The sequence below is a fragment of the Myotis brandtii genome, unplaced genomic scaffold (assembly GCF_000412655.1).
Source record: "Myotis brandtii unplaced genomic scaffold, ASM41265v1 scaffold869, whole genome shotgun sequence".
Classification (NCBI taxonomy): Eukaryota; Metazoa; Chordata; class Mammalia; order Chiroptera; family Vespertilionidae; genus Myotis; species Myotis brandtii.
In genome coordinates, this window is record NW_005371541.1 from 1110036 (window position 1) to 1128574 (window position 18539).

Here is an 18539-nt window from a genome sequence, read left to right on the forward strand (position 1 = left end):
CAACACTTTCTTCCACAGAATAGTTTTCTTCTCTTCCTGATCCTCCTCCTTCCCCTTGGGGTATGGGAAGGTGAACGGTTTATTTACAACAGTTACTCAAGTTCATGGCAGGAAATTTGGAAAGTGCAAAATAGATGAGAAGTCACACACACACACACATACACACCACACTCACAGCACACAACACATTCGTAGTCCTGCTATACCCCTCTCCCTTGAAGTATCAAGAAATAAGTATGGACATCTTTTTTTATTGTGTGTGTATCAATGAGATATCATCTATACCAAGTTTGGGGTTTTTTTAATATATTTTTATGATTTCATAGAGGAAGGGAAAAGTAGAGAGAGATAGAAACATCAATGATGAGAGGGAATCATTGATCGACTGCCTCCCGCATGCCTCACACTGGGGATACAGCCTGCAACCCAGGCATATGCCTTGAACAGGAATCAAACCATGACCTCCTGGTTCATAGGTCAATGCTCAATCACTGAGCCATGCTGGCCAAGCTATACCTAGTTTTTATCCTTTATTACATTGCACTAGAGGCTCGGTGCACAAAAATTTGTGCACTCGGGGGCGGGGGGTCCCTCAGCCCGGCCTGTGTCCTCTCACAGTCTGGGACCCCTCAGGGGATGGCCGCCTGCTGGCTTAGGCCTGCTTCCTGGGGGATTGGGCCTAAGCTGGCAATCAGACATCCCTCTGGCAGCCTGGCCGCCCTCGGGGGATGTCCACTTGCCAGCGGGGAGCAGACCTAAGCTGCAGTTGGAAACCCTTAGTGCTGCTGAGGCGGCAGGAGAGGCTCCCACCCCCGCTGTGCTGGCAGCCATCAGCCTGGCTTGTGGCTGAGCAGAGCTACCCCATGTGGGAGCTCACTGACCACCAGAGGGCAGCTCCTGCATTGAGCGTCTGCCCCCTGGTGGTCAGTGTGTGTCATAGTGACCAGTCATTCCCAGTCTTTCTGCTGTTAGGGGCAGTTTGCATATTACCCTTTTACTATATAGGATAGAGGCCTGGTGCATGGGTGGGGGCCGGCTGGTTTGCCCTGAAGCGTATCCCGGATTAGGGTGGGGGTCCCGCTTGGGTGCCTGGCCAGCCTGGGTGAGGGGTTGATGGCTGTTTTCAGCTGATCACAGCCCTGTCGGGGTGGGGGTCTCCACTGGGGTGCCTGGCCAGTCTGGGTGAGGGGCTGAGGGCTGTTTTCAGGCTGGCCTGCGACTGAAGCTCCCAGCCTCTCCTTTTTTTCTGGGATTTATTTACCTTCTATAATTGAAACTTTGTTGCTTTTGGAGCTGTTGCTTTCGGAGCTCAGAGCCAGGCCACGGCAGGCGGGAAACCTTGGCTTCCTCCATCACTGGAGCAAGCAAACCTCCTGCTTGCTTCAGCTGCGTGGCTGCCGGCCGCCATCTTTGTTGGCAGTTAATTTGCATATCTCGCTGATTAGCCAATGGGAAGCATAGCAGAGGTACGGTTAATTACCCTTTTTGTCTTTTATTAGATAGGATACTTTTATCAATATTAGCCTTGTTATTAAAGAATTTGTAAAGTCATTTTCAATGGCAAACATAATATTACATTGTATAGTTATTGTAAATTGTATTTGACTATTTGAGACCCTAAAACAAGAGGAGGTCAGTGATGTGAGGGTCTGGAGAGGGAGTTCCAAGGAAGAGGAAACAGCAAGTGACAAGTTCCTAAGGAGGAAAGTCACATAGTTTATTCAGAGTGCAGAAGGAAGGGCCACTGTGATCATCAGAAAAATGGGTTGTTGTGGGGTCTGAACAAGATCATTTCTGCAAAGCACTTGGCCCATGAGACAGCATGAGTATGAATATATGACAAGTATTGACTCGGTTAAGTTGATGCTCCCTCCTGAGGAAGGCATATTGTCTTCCCCACACAACAGCTCAGAAAACTGAGGCACAGACCAGTCAGACAACTTTCCCATGATCAGAGCAGGGATTCTGACAACAGAGCCTGCTGTCTGCACCATTTTATCAGGCTGAGCTGGAGTATGGGAAGATAATGTGAATTATTCAGTTATCCGTGAGGAGTTATAGCCTTAACATGGATTAACATTTATATTTTAAAGAAAAAGTATGTGTGCTCACACAGAGTAGAGTAGCTAGGGATTTCTTGATAATAAAACCATTCCTGAAATAACTAGTTAAAATCCTTAATCCTATATTTATCTACTCAACATACACCTTTGGACATCTAATTGTAGCTCTTTTTCATAATGTGAATCACAGATCTTCACATTGGGAAGGATTGTGGAAAAGCATAGGTTTGGCCCTCTGCCTCAAGGAAAGTAAGGCTTACATCCATTTCACACTTGAGGCAACTTTGGCCTCAAGATACTGCAACAATTTGTGCAGAATTACACAACTAGAAATTGGAATAAAACACATACAAGCCCCCTTAGTCTTATGATACAGATACTCTTATTGAAAAGCTGCAAGATATGGGACTGTCACATCAATAGAATAATCCTTATTGAAAAATTTCCAAAAGAGAGGCCAGTTTCATGGGGTTGCCACATAGAAAGATCTATTGGATTAGATACTTCTAAGCCAGTGGTTCTCAACCTTCCTAATGCTGCGACCCTTTAATACAGTTCCTCATGTTGTGGTGACCCCCAACCATAAAATTATTTTCATTACTACTTCATAACTGTAATTTTGCTACTGTTATGAATCGTAATGTAAATATCTGATATGCAGGATGTATTTAGGCGACCCCTGTGAAAGGGTCATTCGACCCCCAAAGGGGTCGTGACCCACAGGTTGAGAACCACTGTTCTAAGCAAAAAGTCATCATATTTTACATGCTATGAGTATCATACCTAGTGTAGCAACAACAATAATAATAGCCTATTATAAAGAATACTAGAGGCCCGGTGCACAAAATTCATGCACAGGTATGGTCCCTAGACCTGGCCAGCAATTGAAGCGCAAGTGCAAGTGTCTGGCGTGGAAGGGAAGGTCCCAGCTGACCTCTGGACCTGGGCAGCACCTGGGCCCCTGGGTCCCCACGCACCCCCCTCCACCCCCCTCTGCCTGATTCACAGCACCCAAGTCCCCACACAGAGATGCAGTAAGAGCGGATGGACAGACACCACAGGCTGGGGTGCAGCGTGGGCCTCTGGGCCTCCCAGTGGTGCCACACGGCAGCACACTCTCTCCTGGCCGGCCTTGCAGACCAGCTCCTGCAGGGAGCCCAACCAGCCCCTGTGGTCTCAACAGTTGCAGCCTGGCTCACCCGGAAGATGCAGCGTGGGTGCGGGACGGGCTTCTTGCAGGGGCTTCCTTGGCATGCGAGCCCTGACATCCTGGGGGAAGGTAACAAGGGGAGTGAAAGCAAGCTCGGTGGACACCCTGCATTCTCACCGCATCTCCATCCCTATTACCCCTGCCCCCAGGTAGCTGGCAAGAGGTTGCAGTGCATCACCGACTCCCGCCATGTTCCATGCCACCCCCTGGTGGTCAGTGCACATCAGAGCAAGCAGTCAAACTCCCAGTCTGCTGGTCAAACAACCGCCCACCCGAGGGGACAATTTGCATATTAGGCTTTTATTATATAGGATAGCCTATTTTATATATGAGAAAATAGATACCCAGAGAAGGGAAATAATTTGCTCAAAATCACAGAGCTATTAAAAAAAAATCTAGGCTCTTCCTCCCTCACAAGCACACAACTCCTAAACTCTAAGGGACCCCACAAGGCTTGCAACCAGGGGAGCAATGGGCAGTGGCAATTCCTCCTAGGCTAACACCCTGAGCCTGTCTCCAAGGCCCCCTTTTCTCTGACTACCAGTGACCCAAAGCAGCCACACCTAGTCTCTCCTGTTGTTCCTTTTATCCTAAGCCCTTCCTGATTTCACTGTCCCCAGATTTTGATTCTCAAAATAAAATAATAAAAAAATCTAGGATGAGAAACTGAACTCCAAGTCCAGTACTTTTCAAAACTGAAATTCTATGATTTACTACCAGTCAGGGTCCAGGCAGGAAACACAAGGTCCACTTAGATGGGGCAATGGAGGATAAATTAATGAAGGGATTATTTGTAACTGGCTGGAGTGAATGTTATCATTTCTAGACTGTTGCTTACCAGAAGATGAAGAAAACCATAGCTATAGCTATAACCATCACAGACGTCTCCCCAACAGGGACTCTGGCCTTTGGAAGAGGAATACAGCTACTATCAACTCCATGCCACCAAGGAGGGATCCCAAAGAATCAATACCACAGACTCTTTATTGTCCTCCTTCTTGATCTTCTGTTGGTGTTTCCCATTGGCCAAACCCAATGAATAGGAGTATAGGTTACACCCATAGAGATCGCCTCACATTCTGTTGTCTTATGAACCAGAAGTTGGGGATCTACAGGACCAGTGACAATTCTCAGAGCCAGTCACACTGCTCTTCTTGTAAGATTTGTTCCCAATTCCATGACATCTTGGAGGCTGACAGCTGGCTCACACAAATATATTGACTTTGAGTAGATATAGGATTAAGGAATTTAGCTATTTCATGAATGGCTTAGAATCAAGAAATTCCTAGCTACTCTTCTCTATGTGAGCACAAACGCTTTTTCTTTAAAAATAAGCACTGTCAAATCTGTGGCTATATCTCCACATTCACTAACTGAGTAATTCACCTTTTTTCTCCATGCCCAGTTCTTTCCCTATTTATCCAAAGGACATGATGGTGACCAAAGGTTACTTACTAGATAATGGTAAGGAATAAATGCCAAAAAAAATAATAAATAGTTGATTGTGTGTGTGTGTGTGTGTGTGTGTGTGTGTGTGTGCGCGCGCTTTATAATAACACTAGAGGCCCGGTACATGAATTCATGCACCAGTGGGGTCCCTCAGCCTGGCCTGTGGGATCGGGCCAAGACCAGCTCTCCGACATCCCCAAGGGGTCCCAGATTGCGAGAGGATACAGGCCAGGCCAAGGGACCCCACCGGTGCACGATCAGGGCCAGGGAGAGATGCAGTAAGTTGGCCAGCCGAGAAGGGACAGCAGGAGGGCTCCAGGGTGTGTCCAGCCCATCTTGCTCAGTCCCAATTGGCTGGACCCCAGCAGCAAGGTAACCTAATGGTCAGAGCATCTGCCCCCTGCTGGTCAGTGCATGTCATAGCGTGCAGTTGAACGGCCTTAGCATATCATTAGCATACTACACTTTGATTGGTTGAACGGCTGACTGATCGACTGGACACTTAGCATATTAGGCTTTTATTATATAGGATTTACCCAGTAGCATCTCAGTGCCCTCATTCAATCAAAATACTTGATTCTCCAAATTAAAGCCTTATTCCAGGGGTTTTTGTTGTTGATTTGAGCAGACACAGAAGAGCAAATGCAACAAGGTTATTATAAAGCTAGACCACTCATAACCCATAAGCCACCATCATCATATTGCCTTGTATAATTGCAAAACATAATTTCCTAACTCTACTTCAGGTTTTTGGTGTCAAACCCAGCATAACATTTCAGTGTTTTGTTTCCTGGCAGCTTATTGATCATGAAAGTTTTAGATGCCTCTCTTGGCTGAGAAGACATCAGCATGTGGCTGTTGGATTTATTTTCAAAAAAATCACTTGAACTGCCAACATGCTGCCAATTAAAAATACAACAGTAACCTCCAGGAAGTTTTTTTAAAAAATATTTAGCCTTCTGACAATTAATTAATCTCATGCTAACTCCTTAGTGACTTTAGCTAAAAGCTCTGACCTGGGCATATAGTCAGGAAATTTTTTGGAGGAACAGAAACATAACCTGCGAGGGTTTATAAACTTAATTTGCATGTATGAAACAAGGTCCTTCAACTTTATCATCTGTATGAGCTAAAAAATTTTGTAATAGAATTTTCAGATGTTATTTTTACTTATTTAATAAGCATCTAACACTTACTATGTGGCTAGTACAGATCTAAGTGCTTTGCATATGCCCTGGCCAGTGTGGCTCAGTGGTTGGGCATCGTCTGGTTTGATTTATGGTCAGGGCAGGCTCAATCCCCAATAGAAGACATACAGGAAGTAGCTGATGGATGTTCTGCTCTCACAGCAATGTTTCTCTCTCTCTCCTTCTCTCTAAAAAAAAAAAATCAATTTTAAAAATCTTTAAAAAATAAATAAAAATTTTAAAAAAATAGCTCTCTCTGCTTCCTGTCGCTGCGTCGACAAGGTGGGGGAGCCGAGCTAGCTCGAATAAAGACTCTTATGCTCTTGCATCAAAAAATAAATAAATAAATAAGTGCTTTGCACAGTTTAATTTATTTTATCCTAAAAATAGTCCTATAAAATGCACACTCTTTATTATTCACATTTTACAAAATAGGCAACTGAGGGATGAGAGGCTAATTCTCTTGCCTGAATCACCTCATCAGTAAGAGGTGTGAGGGTAGGGGCAGAGTCTGTGTACTTTTACCAGTTCTGTAGTTACATTCAGTGTTTTGGTCAGTTTTACAAAAAAAAAAAAAAAAGTATTTTCCACCTACCTACTCAACATAGGGCACCCTTGCGAAGCCCATGTTGTCCAAAGAGATTGTGTTCTGACTTCAGTCTGATCATGTACAAATGAAAAGTGCAGGCTGTGCCTCATCTCCTAGATCTAACCTTGCAGGAATATTGAGATGGCATTAGTTATTTCTGGCTGGGGCAGTGGATGTTCCAAAGCTAGCATTTAATTTCCCTTGTTCCTGGTACTTCACTGCTCATGGAAGGCAGCAAGTGGGAAAATTGGAAACTCTACTTAATCCCGTTTTAATACCAACCAGCCTGTCACTTATTGTAAACTGCGTGTTGTAATAATTAGAATAGTTGTCCCTTCCCTTTGTATGGGCTGTTACAGGTTTTAAAATGATTTCTCTTGATTATCTTATATCATCCTCATAAAGCTTCTGGGAGAATAACACATCACAGGAATTATAGCCCTCATTTAACAAACTGAAAAAAGGAGAGATTAAGTGGCTTGTTCGAAGTTGCATAGCTGTTTAGTGACAAATAGGAAGATGGGCTTTTCTTTTTAGTTCCTGGTCTATCATGTATCTACCAGGAATCTGCATTAAATCACGAGTGAGTCTTGGTATAGGAAAGCCAGAGGCAGGAACCCCAGGACAGCCATTTCCTATTGGCAGGTTTAGTAGGTTTCATGTAGATAAAGAAGACATTTATGGAGCACTATGTGAAAAGTAATAGTGCCTGGAACAGGGGAACACATAGATCATGACGTCTGAAGGCTGACCTGGTACTGAAATAAACAGACATATATATATAAAGATCACTCGCATATAACAAATTTAAGAAAAATGCTGTGAGAGGCAATGCTAGAGAGGTAAAGAGTTACAAAGTTAAGAGCGATAATGTTGGGATTAGCCTATTTGGTCCAAACCCCGGTTCTGTGACTAGCTATAGAAACCTCAGGTAAGTTTCTTACCCTTCCTGAGTTTCCATTGCCTTCTGTGTACAGTGGAAATAATAGTAGCCAATATTATATGTTCACCCAGAAGTTCAAATGAGCATTAGAAGTGTTTACAACAATGACTGGCTAGTAAGTGGTCCCTAAATGTTGGCTGCCATTGCTGTTATTCTATACCAGTGGTTCCCAAACTTATTTGGCCTACCGCCCCCTTTCCAGAAAAAATATTACTCAGTGCCCCCTGGAAATTAATTTTTTTTAATTTTAATAGCAATTAAACAGAAAGATATATGTATTAATGTTTCTAACTTTTTCGTAAAATATAGTAAAGAAAGGTGTAAATTAGAAACATTGAAGTTTGAAATTATGAAACTATTTATTGAACTCAGAATAGAAAGGTAATACAAAAAAAGTTAAAACAAATGCACCTGTGGCCATCACCGCCCCCCTGGATCGCTGCAGTGCCCACCAGGGGGCGGTAGCGCCCACTTTGGGAATCACTGTTCTATACCATGATGATCATGACTCCGATAGCCACAGATGTGAGACTGAGTCTATCCTCAGTGCATTTCACAAAGAGAGAATATTTCAGCAGTGCTCTTTGGAAAAGAATAATCATTTCACTGGAGGCAGAAAAAGCAGGAGGAACATTCTAGGTACCTGAAAAGATAAAAGCTTAAGACAAAAAGAATAAGAAGTAGGGAGGAGAAGGCTGAAAAGTTGCGCTGGGACCAGAGTTTGTAGGTCCTTGGTGCCAACATCAGTTTGGACCTTACTCTGCAGTAAAGGCTGAGGTGATGGGGAATTATCCAACACTTGTATTTATTTATTTCTATTTCAGCTTTATTGAGTTATTTGACATATAAAATTGTAAGATACTTAGTGATATTTCTCTTGATTATCTTATATCATCCTCATAAAGCTTCTGGGAGAATAACACATCACAGGAATTATAGCCCTCATTGAACAAACTGCAAGGATTTCCATCATTTAGTTACTTAACACATCCATCACTTCACATTTATTTAGTGTGAGGTTGTTGTTTTTTTATGGGGGGGGTAGGATATTTAAATTTTACTATCTTAGAAAATTTCAATTATACAACACAGTGTTATCAAATACAGTCACCATGTTCTACATTAGCTCCTCAAACCTTATTTATCTTATAGCTGAAAGTTTGTCCAGTCTTGCCCTATTTCCTCCCTCCCCCTCCCACCCACCTCCAGTCCTTGGCAACCCCTTTTTCATTCTCTGTTTCTATGAATTTGACTTTTTTATTTTATTTTTGAATATTCCATATATAAGTAATATAAAGTATTTGTCTTTCTCTGCCTGGCTTATTTAACTTAGCATAATGCCCTCAAGTTCCATGCTATTGCCACAAACAGCCAGATTTCCTTCTTTTTCATCGCTGAATAACATTCCATTGTATATCTATGCCAAGTTTTCTTTATCCCATACATCTCTTGATGGACACTTAGGTTATTTCTATATCTTAGCGTTTGTGAATATTTCTGCAATGAGCAAAGGAGTGCAGATATCATTTTGATATACTGTTATTTCCTTTGGATATATGTATGCCCAGAAGTTTGATTACTGGTTCAAAATGAGGAATGTATCCCTTTTTGTTTGGGTTTTGAGATGGCTAGAGTTAGCCAAGAGTCAAGGGAGCTGGACACAAGTCCTACCTTAGAAGAGTTGACGGTGAACTTGAAGTCAGAGAAAAGATTAGCAAAGAACCAAGAGTAACGTTTAATACAAGACATGAACAGGGTGTCAAAGCTGTCAGCAAAAGCCAGCTGGGTATTGATTTCTGAATCAAGGAACCAACTGAAACTCAGCATGAGAATATGACACAATAATAGATCATGAAATCTCCACTTAAATGAGAGAACTAAACAATGAAATGAAATCACTAACCCAAGACCTCACAATAACTCTGTGTCGAAGGAGGGGTTTCACCTCAGTGTAATGCCACAATTACTCTGTTGGGTCTTCACCATAGACTTTTCTGTCTAGAGAAGAGGACAAATGCCTCAATCTAAGGGGGTGGGCATAGAAGGGAGAAGAAGGACTTGAAACGCATGGTGAAGGTGCAACTGTAAACACTGAGGAGCAATTGGTGGTGCTGAGTGAAAGATAGAAAACCTACAAAGTGATTCCACCAGAGGGATGCTGGTGCGTTAAGCAAGATGAGGAACAGAGAAGGCCATGAAAGTTAAGAAGAGGTGATCATTTGATTTTAGACATGGTTTAAAGTGTCTGAAGAACACAAGCCATTCCCAGAAGCAAGCTTTATTGTCAGTTGTTGTACCTTTTTTGTTCAGGTTACCTGTGTGATGAAATCTTTTTTCTTCCCACTTGATTTTTTTCACTATGTTTTTTAATTGCTAATTTGGTCCAAAAGGGATAGAGTGATGACTACTTATAAAAAAAGCTACATAGAGGTTTAGATTTATTTTACTTTATTTTTCATAATGAAGATTAGTTTGTGTTTTTTAAAATATATTTTTATGGATTTCAGAGAGGAAGAGAGAGGGATAGAGAGATAGAAACATCAATGATGCAAGATAATCATTGATTGGCTGCCTCTGCATGCCCCCTATTGGGGATCGAGCCCACAACCTGAATTGAACCTGGGACCCTTCAGTCCTCAGGCCAAACCAGCTAGGGCTAGAAGTTTAGATTTAAAAAGCTTTCTCTGTTTTTTTGTCTCTTTTATAGATGATTTCATAATTGGTCACTTGTGCAGTTTCCATTAGGAGTCACAAATACCTATTGTCCACTTGCATTGACCTGAAGAGTAATATTTGGGCTAAACATTAACAGGAGCAAGGCCAATTTCTGCTGGTGTCCTTTATGCACTGACATAGGAGCCTAACACTTTAAGCAGACTCAATTTTACACCCCACCAGGTCTATAAAATTGCTCTGTTATCTGCTTAGATTGCAGGGTTAAAGTTTAACCTTCTTACTTCCAAATTGCTTTTTTTGCCAGGGGATCTAGAACTACAAGCGTGATGGGCAGAAGCCCTTTCAAGGAACACTGGCCCATCTTTGCTTATAAAGTTTCAGAGGGAAAAAAAAAGAACAAAACAGCAAGTTCTGGAGAATAACTGACAGAAGAAACCTTATTCACCTTTTAGCAAAACATTTTCATTGGAGACTTTAGGTAGAAAAACAACTCCACAGTACATTTTGTGTTCTCTGAATCTGCTTAGAGGTGGGCAAATTCTCCAGTGAGTGTTCCTGGAGGTAATAAAAATCATGTTGCATTGAGCTCAGTGACAGGGTAAAGTCAATCAATGCTTTAGGTGAGCAGAGGTGGCAAAAGCTCAGTAATAATAGCAGAAAGCATGCGTATGGATTCTGATGGTGCACCATTCACTGTGCAAAATCCTTTACATACGGATTCTATTTAATCTTCGGAATTATTCAGGTGCCATTATCACCATTTAACAACTGAGGAGAATAAAGATTTGCAGTTTTAAGTGACTTGTCCCAAATTATAAGGCTACTAAGTGGCAGAGCTGAAACTCAAGCCCAAGTCATTTAGTCTTTGGACACATTTTTATCAATACCTGCCACACAGGAGACATTAATCTTGGTGGTGAGGTTGCAGCCATGAACAAGCCCGTGAACCCTGGAACCAGACTTTAGACTCTGACTGTGGTACTGTGTGACCGTGGGCAAGTTACTTACTCTCTCTGTGCCAGTGTCTTCATCTTTAGAACATAATACAGTGTGCTCATGGGAACTTTATGAGCTAATGTATGTAAAATGCTTACAAAGATCAAATGCTATGAAGAGTGGTTTGCTGATATTATTACATTTTTAGGACAAACAGGAGAAAGTCTATCAAAATTCAAGAGAAGCTCTACTGTTAGGGCATTGTTCCTTTAGTGTAGTATCACAGGCTGTCTTTCTTTACCTCGCTTCATGTTTCACTACTTTTTAAATTTTTCTCTTTGATCATAGTTCCTCTCAGCTGTTGCCTTTCCTGACAACAAGAATATCTTAGAATATCAATCTTTTTAGTCTGTCTCTGTGTGCAAGTTCAATCACATTTCTAGTTTCCTCCTGCCCTCACCCCAGCATTTTTACTGTAGATTTTCTCTCTGTGTATGACTGGCAAATAATGTTTATTTCCCTCACTTACCAAAAAGCAAGTAGGACCCTATCACCTATAAAATAATACCTCTTTTATAAGGGACCCTTCATGGCTTGTAATAATAATATGGATAATGCTAATAATAAGCATTCCAATAGGTGATTATATTTTAAAATCTAAGCTGTGTAAATAGTAATTAATGTTTTTAAATAAGGTAGAGACAATGCATTCATATGTGCTGTGAGCAATTTTCTTCTGAGTAGTTATATTTTATAACTGTTTGAATTAAATCACAACATTGTAAAATAATAGGTTCTCCTGGAATAGAAATTGCAATGTCATTGCCAACAAACACCTCTAACACATTCAAAATAATTGGCTGTTTTCAAAGTACTTTTCATTTTCCATGTGATATATGAATATTAATTAGGATAAAGTACAATGATAAAGGGCTTTTTTGGTCCTGACAGATTTTTAGGGTCAGAGTTGAAGAAACACATGTTTGAGTGACAGAAATTGGAGGGGTTCCAATTGGTCTGGGTGGTCTGGGAAGTTGTAGGACTCCACAGTGTTTTGATGGATGGGTTGCTTTCTACTCATGACCTGTGCACCAACATCTTGGAGTTAACTACTCGTACACCTTCCATGTGGCTGAAAATAGCTCCTGGTGGGTGGATAGGTGAATGGTTGTGAAGACAAGAAGAGTTGAGAGTAAAACATTTGAAGTTGGCAGAGTTTAGAGAGTTGCTTCCATGCTGGCCAGCATGGCTCAGCGATTCTCTCTCATCATTGATGTTTCTATACCTCTCTCCCTCTCCCTTCCTCTGTCTATAATCAATAAAAACATATTATATTTTAAAAAAAAGAGTTGCTGCCAGAGCCTGGCCCAGGTCTAAACTCTCCATCCAGAGAAGTCAAATATAAGAACAGGAAGAGGAAAGACATGTTTGTGTCCAATCCCAGCTCCCCCACTTATCAGCTGTATAGCTGTGCACACTTGAGCAAATTCCTTAACCCTCAAAAATCTCTTTCCTCAATTGATTATAATGCCAAACCATTTGAGCATCGCTGGGGGTGGGACTAAGGAATGGGACATTCTGAGTATATGGCTGTACAAGATTTTGATGTAGAAAGAAAGGGAGGGGAAAAATTGCATATGATGTAAAATTGCTTTGGAAATCTTCCTCCAGGCAACTTCATCTTTGTCCTGATGTGTCAGACTGAACATTAAGCATATTCTTATTTCAGAACTAGAGGCCGGTGCACGACATCCGCAGTCAGACATCCTTAGTGCTGCCACGGAGGCGGGAGAGGCTCCTGCCACTGCTGCTGTGCTCGCCAGCCATGAGCCCAGCTTGTGGTTGAGAGGCGCTCCCCTGAGGGAGCACACTGACCATCAGGAGGCAGCTCCTGCATTGAGCATCTGCCCCCTGGTGGTCAGTGTGCATCATAGCAATCGGTCGTTCTATCATTGGGTCTATTTGCATATTACCCTTTTATTATATAGGACTAGAGTCCTGATGCATGAAATTCATGCATGGAGGTGGGGGGCGCCGCAGCCCGTCCTGAAGCCCCCCTCCAGGCCGGGCAGCGCGGTGGGCCTGCGCGCGCCTCCACTTGGGGGGCTGCCCCCGGCGGCAGCTTCATGTCCCAGTGGCACAAGTCCCTGCCCCCATCCCTGCCCACCAGCTCCTGTGCACACACAGCCTATTGAACGGTCGTGACTGGGACACCATTAGGACCAATTAGCATATTACCTCTTTATATATATAGATTTCTCAGGAGTAGTTTCCAGTGCTGTAATCAAGAATCCTACAGTATTGTTTAGTATGAAGCTAAAGTCTGGAGTGAAATTCGTCAAACTCTTCTCTGATACCTGCCACTAGACCCCACTTCTAAATAATAACATGTAACATATCATTAGAAGGTAGTTGTTCTCATCATGACGTTATTGTCATTCTGATCAAGTCACTATTAAAGCAATTTAAGAAAGGGTCAACAGTAGAAGTAAAGACTCAGAGGGATTTTTTATAAATGAGATAAAGCAATATAAGTCAAGCTGGCTGAATCTTTGGCTCAGACAAATCAATTTTAGCTCAAATAGAATTTTAAAGTTATACTACCTATAATCTTTTTATAATGAAAAATGGATAGATTTTTTTTTAAGAAGGGTCATGTTTTATTGAGAAATGGACCTCCTTATAGATACAAGGTGGCCTGGTTGGGGTGCTTCAAGTAGTTATGCATTTGTTTCACGGTTTTTATTGAGCGCTTTTAGATGCTGTTGGACCAGTGGAGCCAGTAGTATGTCAGATCCTAGGAGAAGCCATTGAGGCAATGGCCTCACAGTGTTATGACATGATAAGGCAAGGACTCGATTCTGTGTGCCTAATCTGTGTACTGAACCACTTTCATTTTAAAAATCTGATTTTTTTTCATAAAATGGTTTTATTTCAGCATTACAGGCCTTGCTTATAAACATGTGTATTAGGACCACAGGCCTCACATTCATGTTTGTTTATAAAGAAAGATGTTCTGTAGTTGTGTTCTGGAGGGTATGGCTTGACCTCGGATAGAGACAAGTACACATAATTATGAGTTGGGCTGTAATAAGATTCTACTGTATTTTAAGAAAAGTTGTGAGAAAGGGGAGAAAGATTACTATTTTTAAAACTCATTATGTTGTTCCCAAGTGATTTGAATTCCAATTTCTAGCCCAACTGTGTCATGGCCTAAGAGAACTGTTGACTCAGACATAGAGACTTAAATCAGGTGCAAAGAACAAAAGGAGACAGCCAGGAAGCTCAAGGGGTCTGGGTTTGGGAATTTATTGTCTGATTAAAATGAAATACCTTAGAAGATGCATGAATTAAAATACTATTTGTATTCAGATTATCTCAGGATGCAAAGGCAGCACTGGAATTAGCAACGCAGCGAGGTATGTGTTAACCGAGGCCTGGAGATGATTCAAGAGGCCAGAGTCCCACATGGTGCTGGTTTTCATTCCAAACAAACCCCTCAGCCTCCTGGAACTTAACATTTCTCAGTGATAAAATGAGGAAGAGCAAACAACCTTTCATGTTCTTTCCAGTTCTGAGATTTCATCACTTCCACGCCTTATTCTACTTTTTCTGATCAGCACATCATCGACCACCATCATGGTGATCAAGGTGGCTGGCATGTTTCCCCTGAGGAGTTGGGGTTCAGTGGCCACCTGGTTTGTGATTTCAATTCTTTTATTCCCCAGGCTTTTAGACCAAAATATATATAACTGTTTCTCCCTCAAATAGCATGTTGACTAAACTCACAATTTTTGGTGTCAAAAAACAAAACAAAACAGGGATTAAATCCCAGCTCTGTCACTTACTAGCTGTGTGACCTTGAGTAAGTTGTTCAAGTTCATTGAGTCCCAGTTTATTCTTTGTAAAATAAGGGCAATAACAAATACCTCACAGAATTTTTGTCAGTATCAGAATGAGATAATATACAGCCAGGCTTGGAACAAAAGCTCTCTATAGGATGGTGGTTTTTATTAACAATCTCAGTCAAGTGCTTAGAAAGATTAGAGTCCTTGTCTGCTTCATTACTAACCAGCCACCTGACCTTGAGCAAGCCACTTAGAATCCCCAAGCCTCATCTGTAGATTGGGGATGACAATCACTTCTTTAATGGCCATGGTAAAGAATAAATAATATGATTGACTAACAAGTTGCCCAGCACTCACTGGGCAAACTTGGTGAATAACAAGACCTGCTTTTATTCTTATTGTGTCATTTGAATCCAGGTCCGAGTTTGCTCAGGCTGCCAGAACCAAATGCCATAGACTGGTGGCTTAACCAAGAGAAGGTTATTTTCTCATGGTTCTGGGACATGAAGTCCAAAATCAAGGAGCCCACAGGTTTCTTTTCCTGAGACCTCTCCCAGGGGCTTGCAGATGGCTGCCTTCTTGCTGTGTCTTCGCGCTTTTCCCTATGCATGTGTATCCCAGGTCTCTCTCTTTCTCTTTCTCTCATCTTTATAAAGACACCAGTTGCATTGGTTTAGGGTCCCATCCTTATGCCCTCATTTAACTTGACCACCTTAAAGGCCATATCTTCAATATAGTCATATTGGGGGTTTAGACCTTCAACCTACAAATTATACAACAACACAATTCAATCCACAGAAGGGCCAGAAATCAGACAGCACTAGATTAAAGAGAAAGCCGGAAGTAGGAAATGAACCCAGTGGAGAAAGTCAACTTCTCTGAGACATTTGACAATGCAGGAAGAGAGAGAGGTTGTCATTAATTTTATCATTGTTAAGAGAGCAAGTGGTGCCCTAACCGGTTTGGCTCAGTGGATAGAGCGTCGGCCTGCGGACTGAAGGGTCCCGGGTTCGATTCCAATCAAGGGCATGTACCTTGGTTGCGGACATATCCCCAGTAAGGGGTGTGCAGGAGGCAGCTGATTGATGTTTCTCTCTCATCGAGAAGGAACATGTTTTGTCATTACAGACTTGGATGTAAATCTTTTCTCTCTTTTTTCTCCTATGTGACATCTCGCCCCTCTTTTTTTTTTTCACTTCTATGAGACTCAGTACTCACATGTGTAAAGAATAGACAATGATAGCTCATCTTGGAGTTACTGCAAGGAGTACAATAATATCAATAGAGCCCGTCTCCTGACATCTAATAGGAGCTCAATAAATGCTAAGCACTGTATTAAAATCCCCCCCAAATGCATGCTTTTCAGTGGTGGCTGAGTCACATCATGTATTTTGCAGCAGAATCACACTATGCTCTGCACAGAGCTTGCCTCCAGGAATCAGAGTTTGGATTGGGTTAGATGGTGTTGCATTTTTAATTTATCATAAGCTGGTGATTGCTGATGACTCCAGGTGTGTGTTTAGAGCCTGTCAGCCTCCTGGAAATAGAAGCAGCCCTCTGGCAGGCAGGAGTCATTAAGAAGTAAGGTACCAGTGAGCTGGGAAAACAAGAGAGCCTGCAGGCAGGCACTTCAAGTGTGCTGCTTGAATACTGCATGTGCTGCTTTGAATATTGCATGTGCTGCTCATCCTATCACACACACTTAACTCAATTACATTGACCCCCTGGCCCCAGGACTCTCATCTCAGTCTTGGCATATACACGTCTGCGACAGCTGGGGAAGCAACTGTGTTGGGTGTGTGGTTCAGACTGCTGTGTGGTTACAAAGGCCAAAAAGTTAATGCGCTGTTTTGTTTCTTTCTAGTGGAAAGGGCATTAGGTCTAGAGGAGGTTATGCTATGATTCAAAGGCTACTCAGAAAATCTGATTAAAATTTCCTCTACTTCTGCCTTGCTGTGTTTCTCAGAACAATGCACAGTCAACACAGTGATTCCAAAGAAGGCATTTAAGGGCCGGCCACCAGTGGCCCACAAACCTCAGTCTGAGAAATCATTTTCTGGAGGGCAGCTAAGGCTCCAGGGGCTCCAGAGGCATGGAAACTTTGGCAGCAGTATCATTTGTTTATTGACTCATTCATTCATTCACCAGATAATGCTTGAGCCACGATGGGATATGAGACTCTATATCAAGTCCAGAGGATGTTCAGATCTGTAAGACATTACTCCTGTCTTCCAGGAACTCACAATAGAGAAGACAAACACAAGCAGATCACAATGTTTTGCTTTACGTGCTGGATGAGAGAGAGGTAGAGTGTAGACCTCTGACCAGGGAGTCACCAGTCTGCATGCTGGAGCGATCGAGAAGGCTTTAGAGAGGAGGCAGGAATATTACAATCGGTCATAAAGGATACACACATTTCACCAGGTGAGAAAAGGACAGAGGAATATTTTAAGCTGAGGAAATTACACTGTAAATGGTTCATAAGGAGCTTATACCAGGGCATTTTTCAAGAAAGCCAGAGTCTTTCTATTTGTTATTGTTTGTTTGCATTAGATCTGTTCTGTGGAACTTATTTCTCCACTGGAAATGACAATAACTACCAGGCAGCTCAAGTCATTGGATTCACAGCAGTCGTAGGGAGTACCTCTTCCTTCATTCTCTCTGCTCAGCACCCGTGGAGTGGAATCAACTTATTCGCGCCGATGAACAACGGAGAAAACTGAAGGAGCCCATTCTGGCATTTTTTACTTGCCTCATAAAGCCCGGCCTGAGGTCAAGCTGTTAATGCCTAGCTGCCTTTCACTGGCTACCTTCTTTCCACATCCTTTGCTGAGGTTCTCAACCTGTGGGTCGAGACCCCTTTGGTGGTCGAATGACCCTTTCACAGGGGTCGCCTAAGACCATCCTGCATATCAGATATTTACATTATGATTCATAACGGTAGCAACATTACAGTTATGAAGTAGCAACGAAAATAATTTTATGGTTGGGTCACAACATGAGGAACTGTATTGAAAGGGCCAGAAGGTTGAGAACCTCTGCTTTAGAGGCAAACCACCAAAATTCTCATCAATTTTATCCTTGTCAGCTCAGAGTTACTCTTGGTCTTGCCATTTTTTCATGTCCCTCTTCTTATTCTTATCTATCAATCACTATTCTGCAGCTTTTCCAGATCACTGTTGCAAAATAAATTATTTTGATATGAAAAGTACAAAACAAATATTTGCTTTCACATCCCCTTTTTCATTTTGACAAGCATAACTATTCCAAGTATTTGTTTTGTCGCCATTATTGGTCTTTCATAAACTCCTTGAGGGCAGTGATGAGGGCATGTGAAGATCAGACTTCCCCTGACCTTCATTTTCCTGCTAAGTGAGAGTTCTGGCCCTGAACTCTACTTCAGTGAGACAGGACAGTAAGTAGGTATACTTGTTAGTGAAAGGCAGAATTATATTATATCTACACTAATAAAAGAGAAACATGGTAATTAGCGTACGACCACTACCCTTCCCATTGGCTAATCAGCATATCCTTATGCAAATTAACTGTCAGCCAAGATGGCGGCTGGCAGCCATGCACTGAAGCGAACAGGGAGGCTTGCTTGCTCCAGTGACGGCGGACTCCAACGTTCCCCGCCT

The 18539-nt window shown here is 42.2% G+C and overlaps 1 protein-coding gene and 1 long non-coding RNA gene across 7 annotated transcripts in view; one reads left to right on the plus strand and one right to left on the minus strand.

Moving 5' to 3' along the window:
- Positions 1-18539, plus strand: part of KCNIP4 (Kv channel interacting protein 4) — a 968730-nt gene that overhangs the window by 861123 nt on the left and 89068 nt on the right. Inside the window, exon 1 of one of the 6 annotated variants that reach the window (XM_014532266.1) lies at positions 7146-7152. The exons of the other annotated variants lie outside the window; for them this stretch is intronic. The gene's annotated coding sequence lies outside the window, so the exon portion shown is untranslated. Of the gene's footprint in view, positions 1-7145; positions 7153-18539 lie in introns of those variants that run through there. 6 annotated transcript variants of the gene reach the window in all.
- Positions 723-12968, minus strand: LOC106724535. Its single transcript, XR_001360354.1, has 3 exons — positions 12835-12968; positions 6315-6317; positions 723-735 (listed from the first exon to the last, which is right to left on the minus strand). It is a non-coding gene; the product is annotated as an uncharacterized LOC106724535 (long non-coding RNA).